Source organism: Harpia harpyja, chromosome 4, assembly GCF_026419915.1.
Source record: "Harpia harpyja isolate bHarHar1 chromosome 4, bHarHar1 primary haplotype, whole genome shotgun sequence".
Taxonomy (NCBI): domain Eukaryota; kingdom Metazoa; phylum Chordata; class Aves; order Accipitriformes; family Accipitridae; genus Harpia; species Harpia harpyja.
In genome coordinates this window covers 70,326,794-70,332,786 of record NC_068943.1, presented here as the reverse complement: position 1 = coordinate 70,332,786, position 5,993 = coordinate 70,326,794, and positions in this window count along the sequence as shown.

The window sequence follows — 5,993 nt, the reverse complement described above, 5'->3', positions numbered from 1 at the left end:
AATAAAAGAGATTGAATATGTACATTCACAGACCTGTTAAGCAATAAGAGAGAATTTGGATTATCCTGAACTAAAGTGCACCTTATTCACAAATATATTGCTGTTACCAGAAATTCAGAAGAAAACACTAGTTGTTAGAAATCTCGGGGCGGGGGGGGGGGGGGGGGCAGGGAAGGATAAAAATACGATTCTGTGCCTGGTAACAATTCAGACAAAATATATATGAAAGTACAAGTAATTTTGCCTTCATTTTATTTGCTAGTGTAATACGTGGAAGCACTAATCAGGTGAAAATTTTAAAAAGTTCAAGAGAAACATCAGATGGTCAAATTAGAAACTAGATACCAGTGGAAAGTGTTGATCTTAACGCCTGGTTTGGCGACTTCAATATTAACAATCCTTATATAATGTATTTTCGAATCAGTTATGAGAACTGCCACAAGAGTAATGAATTTGATCCTGTATGATGCAGATAAAAGTCTGATACAAAGCAAAAATTTAAAGGAGGCCTTTCAGTTTGTTTGTAGGAAAAGGCTTCCAAGAGAACTCAGCATAATCTTAAAAAACATAGTTCTGAGAAAATTAAATAACTCAGAAGTCACTGCAAAAATTATTGAATGGTCTTTGGAAAATCATAGCTAATCTTTTTTGGTGTTAATTTGCCAAAACACTGACCCTATATTGAAACCTTTTTTTGTCAAAAAAAACTAGTGAATATTACATAGCAAGAAGGACAGGGACACCCCCAAAGGACCGTGGCTGCAGACAACCCACACTGGGGCAGGGGCCCACCTGAGGCCACCAAAGTAGTATTTTGACCACTGCAGCTGGCACATTTTAGTTGATTTCCAGAGTTTTTCCTCAGTACCTGAAGCCTTATGAAAAGTTTGTGTTAATTGGCAAGAATTATTCAAAACTGTTTTGCTCATGACACAATCTGCCATCAGTGCCCTATTTCTTTCTGTTAATTTGGAGAGGGGAAGGGCCTGATGTGGATTTCTAAAGTAATCTCGCATTATTCAAAATGAGAGTCAGATGCCTGTAGCACAGGTAAGCCTCCTTATGCTGCCTTGACTTTAATAATGATAAAGCCAAAAAGACAGGGAGCTGAGCTGTTGAGCCCCACTCCACAGGGTGCCAGCTCAGCCCACCCCTCCCTTCATTAGCTGAGTGAACTGGCACAAGCCAGCTCAGGTGTGTATTTCTTCTGCAAAGGCATCTGCAATTGTACACAGACATATTCTGGCTTCAGGAGAGACAGTCACACAAGGAGAATTGTGCTCATGGGGTCTAACTCTGCAGTGGACAATGTCAACTCCAGGAGGCATCACCTCTTGTCAGAGGGGACACTTAAGCAGGAAATCTCTTCAACTTTCCTATTCCCTTACGCAGAGCCTCCTGAAAGTATATAGGGAATTGGCTGACACAGTTGCCAAGCCACTCTTCATGATATTTGAAAAGTCATGGCAGTCAGGTGAAGTCCCTGGTGACTGGAAAAAAGGGAAACATTGCACCCATTTTTAAAAAGGGTAGAAAGCAGGACCCTGGGAACTACTGACCTGTCAGCCTCACCTCTGTGGCTGGGAAGACTGTGGAACAGATCCTCCTGTAAGCTATGCTAAGGCACAGGGAGGACAGGGAGGTTATTCAAGACAGCCAGCATGGCTTCACCAAGTGCAAGTCCTGCCTGACCAACCTAGTGGCCTTCTATGATGGAGTGAGTACATCAGTGGACATGGGAAGAGCTATGGATGTTGTCTATCTGAACTTCTGTAAGGCCTTTGACACAGTCCCCCACAATATCCTTCTCTCTAAATTGAAGAGATATGGATTTGACGGGTGGACTGTTCAGTGGATGAGGAATTGGTCAGATGGTTGCATCTGGAGGGTAGTGGTCGATGGCTCAATGTCCAGAGGGAGATCAGTGACAAGTGGTGTCCCTCAGGCGTCCATACTGGGACCAGTACTGTTTAAAAACTTCACCAATGACGTAGTGGGATTGAGTGCACTCTCAGCAAGTTTGCAGATGGCACCAAGCTGCGTGGTGCAGTTGACATGCCTGACAGATGGGATACCATCCAGAGGGACATGAACAAGCTCAAGAAGTGGGCCCATGTAAACCTCATGATGTTCAACAAGGTCAAGTGCAAGATTCTGCACATGGGTTGGGGCAACCCCAGATATCAATACAGGCCAAGGGGTGAAGCGATTGAGAGCAGCCCTGCCAAGAAGGACTTGGGGTACTGGTGGATGAAAAGCTGGACATGAGCCAGCAATGTGCGCTCACAGCCCAGAAAGCCAACCATATCCTGGGCTGCATCAAAAGAAGTGTGGCCAGCAGGTTGAGGGAGGTGATTCTCCACCTCTACTCCACTCTGGTGAGACCCCACCTGGAGTACTGCATCCAGCTCTGGGGCCCCCAACTTAAGAAGGACATGGACCGGTTGAAGCAGGTCCAGAGGAGGGCCACAAAAATGATCAGAGGGATGGAACACCTCTCCTATGAAGAAAGTCTGGGAGAGCTGAGGTTGTTCAGTCTGGAGAAGAGAAGGCTCCAAGGAGACCTTATTGCAGCCATTCAGTACTTAAAAGGGGCCTATAAGAAAGATGCAGACAAACTTTTTAGCAGGGCCTGTTGCGACAGGACAAGGGCTAATGGTTTTAAACTAAAAGAGGCTAGATTTAGACTAGATATAAGGAAGAAATTTTTTTACAATGAGGGTGGTGAAACAGTGGACAGATTGCCCAGAAAGGTGGTAGATGTCCCATCCCTGGAAATGTTCAAGGTCAGGCTGGACGGGGCTCTGAGCAACCTGATCTAGTTGAAGATGTCCCTGCTCGTTGCAGGGAGGTTGGACTAGATGACCTTTAAACAACCCTTCCAACCCAAACTATTCTACGATTCTATGATTCTATATTGCCAGCAGCAACCCACATATGAATCATCAGTCCTCAAGATCTGAAAGATTTATCATGTTACTGTTGATTGGCACAGCCTGTATTGGCAAGTCCATGTCATCCTCTATTTAATCAGTGGAGTAGCACTGCTGGATTTACAGCCCTCTGCAGTAGACACTTCTCATCACCAAGTTACAACCAGGGGACTGAGTGACTGGGTAGGAGTGATTTAATCAAAATCACATGTGTTATTTGTGACTGGAGATTGAACTTTGGTCCTTCAAATCTACATCCAACATTGCACACCTTAAATTATCTTTTCCATCCATATGCATTTCCTCTGCACAACAAAATTACAAACAGAAAATTTATTATTATTCAGAGTTTACCAGACTCATTCATCTGGGGTGAAATCAACACATTATGTTACACTGCTACTTCTAACTTGCCTGACCACCCGCTGCCATGTCATACATCACTTCTTTTCATGCAGTGTTACCTTTGCTGCCCAAAGAAACACCCAGCATCACTTAGAGAGCAGGGCAGGAGGGCCAAACTCAGAGCATGGAATGGCTATGGAACATAAATAGCAAAAGGGCTGCACTGTTGTTTCCTTTTGTGGTTCTAAATTATCCAAATATATACTTTTTTTTTTTGCTTATTTTCCACAGCCAAATTTTTCTACAGGAGCGTTCCTAACAGGAAGGTGGAAGTCCAAGGGTAGCCCTTTCATGGCAGTCCCACCTATGAACTACCTCCCAGTGGCTCCATGTGCTTGAGCATCTCCTGGGCTTCTTTGTCTCTCTGCCTGCACCAGACCCAACCCAGTCCCAGCTTCTAGCTCAGTGCATTTAGGAAAAGATCCACCAGAAACTCCAAAATTCATTCTGACAATGTGAATGTATCAAATATAGCAGTTCTCAGTACATCCACATCTACAGGTGAAGCTTTGTCCTCAGAAAGCAGTCAAAGTCCCTTTATTTAGCAGGAAGTAGCTGAGGTCACCTGAAGACACACAAGCCAGACACCACTCTCCAAGGCTGTACAAGTTTGGTTTCACTTGAGCCAGTATCTGCGGTCTTTTTGCCAGTCCCCATGTACATTACAAAGAACAATTAGGCAACCTTTTTTCTTACACAGTCAAACTGTGACTTCCTCTGTCAGAGCTGATCCAGGATTTCTGCCCTCTGCCTCCATCTTTGCCAAGGCACAAAACTGCCCTCTAGAATCGAGATAAAAGTTTAGGGGAATGTTTATGGTCTTTGAAGCAGTATTCAGTCTCTGTCTACTTAGGGATAACACTCATGTAATCAAGGACTGATGAGTGTGCAGTAGTGCTGGGTCTAGGAGCCACCAAGTTACTTTAAGGATATTACAGACAAAACCGACAATTAGGGCACAGGTAGAAGAGGTCTAGGGTGGGCAGAGACTAATGGCCTAACCCTAGCCCAAATGTTAGTTGTCACCCTAACCTGAGAATGCCACCCAACCGCAAATCAAAATTAAAAGAAAGGCAACAGCCTTTGCTAACTCTAAAATATCCTCTGAGCTTTTTCTTTTACCTGGAAAATAATCTGTACCTTCAGATCTCACTATGCCAAACTGAATGCAACTCTAGAGACAAGCTTCTGTCTACCCCTGGATCTCCTGTCTTAAATCGATCCCATTTGTTCATGAAGGACCTAGTAATAGAGATCCTAAATTACTTCTGTACCTTGTATTACCTGTACCTAAATTACTTCTGAACCCTGACACAGTCTAAGCCTAAATTCAATCATGAGCATCCCCTCAGCACACACCAGGGCCACAGCTAGAAGCAAAGCAAAGATAGGTGCATGATGTGCTCGGTGTTCACTTACCTCTGTGACCTCTCCTACACCCAATATTAACTCACACTTTCTCTGAAACAAATGCTAATCTTAACTTTGGTCTAATCTTTATCAGCAAGAGCAATTGGACCAACACTGAAATATGAACAAGAAACCCTGGCCAGCCTTAGACACAACTGCAGTCTGAGGGCTTTCACAGGAAGAGGCCAACAAACCAGGCACTTCAGCCACTGCCATTCTGCACCCTACTGCAGATGTTCTCAGGCAGAAATAAAAATGCAGAACTAGACCAGGTGATCTAAGCTGGGCCCAGATCCACAAATCAGCATTATGTCACAGAACAGCTAGCATGGGTGCTAACGTCAGGAGTAAAGGCCTGGCCACATTGTCTCTCATTCCTCTGGCCCAGCACCCGGGCCTGCCTGGGGTACGGCCTGACCAGGTTGCCCTGCGATCACTCGGAGCAGCCGTGCTCCCAAACCAGCCAACACCTTCCTGCACCTGGGCTTTGTTCCCAGGGATTACTTGGCACTCGGATTTTTGTATGAAAGGTGCTGTCACACAAACTCTGCCTTCATCATTCCTCTGATTCCTCATGGGACTGGTTTCCTTCCTTTGTTTAATGAGTGAAGTTCCCACATCCCCTTTTCAAGACATATACATCGTTTGTGCCACTGTCTCCAAAGTGCTGAGCTTTGTTTGCTGCCTCAGTCCTGAGACTCTCACCTTCTTGGAAGGTTGCATCTTCCAACCAGTATTGGCACCATAATTCATCCCTTTTTGTGTGTTAGAAAACACAGTCCAGAAACAGCACATAAGATGCAGCCACCCAAATTGCCTCAACTTGTCATCAGCAAGATGAGCAGAATAAATTATTTCATAGAAAACAAATGATGCTCATGATGAAATATCACATGAAGCTGCAAAGGTGATGTGTGTGTTTTACAGCAGTGTGAAATCTTATTTGGAGCTCCTCCTGGAATTTGTAGAGTGAAATTTTCAAATTACACAGGAGAGGTCACCACCACCTGAGTCATCTTCATCGCTGCTGTAATTTATGAACTTAAGTGCTGGCCAAGGTGAACTGAATTTACTGTCTGTAATAAAAATAAGATTGAAGAAAACACACTTTAGAAACACACCTTCTACTTCAACAACAGGACCATGAGAGCACAGATAGGCCCATAGATTACCAGGACATGGCTGCTATTGCAAGGGCCGAGAACACTGGAGATGCCTCCGAATTTTCAGCTGTTTTCCTGTGCC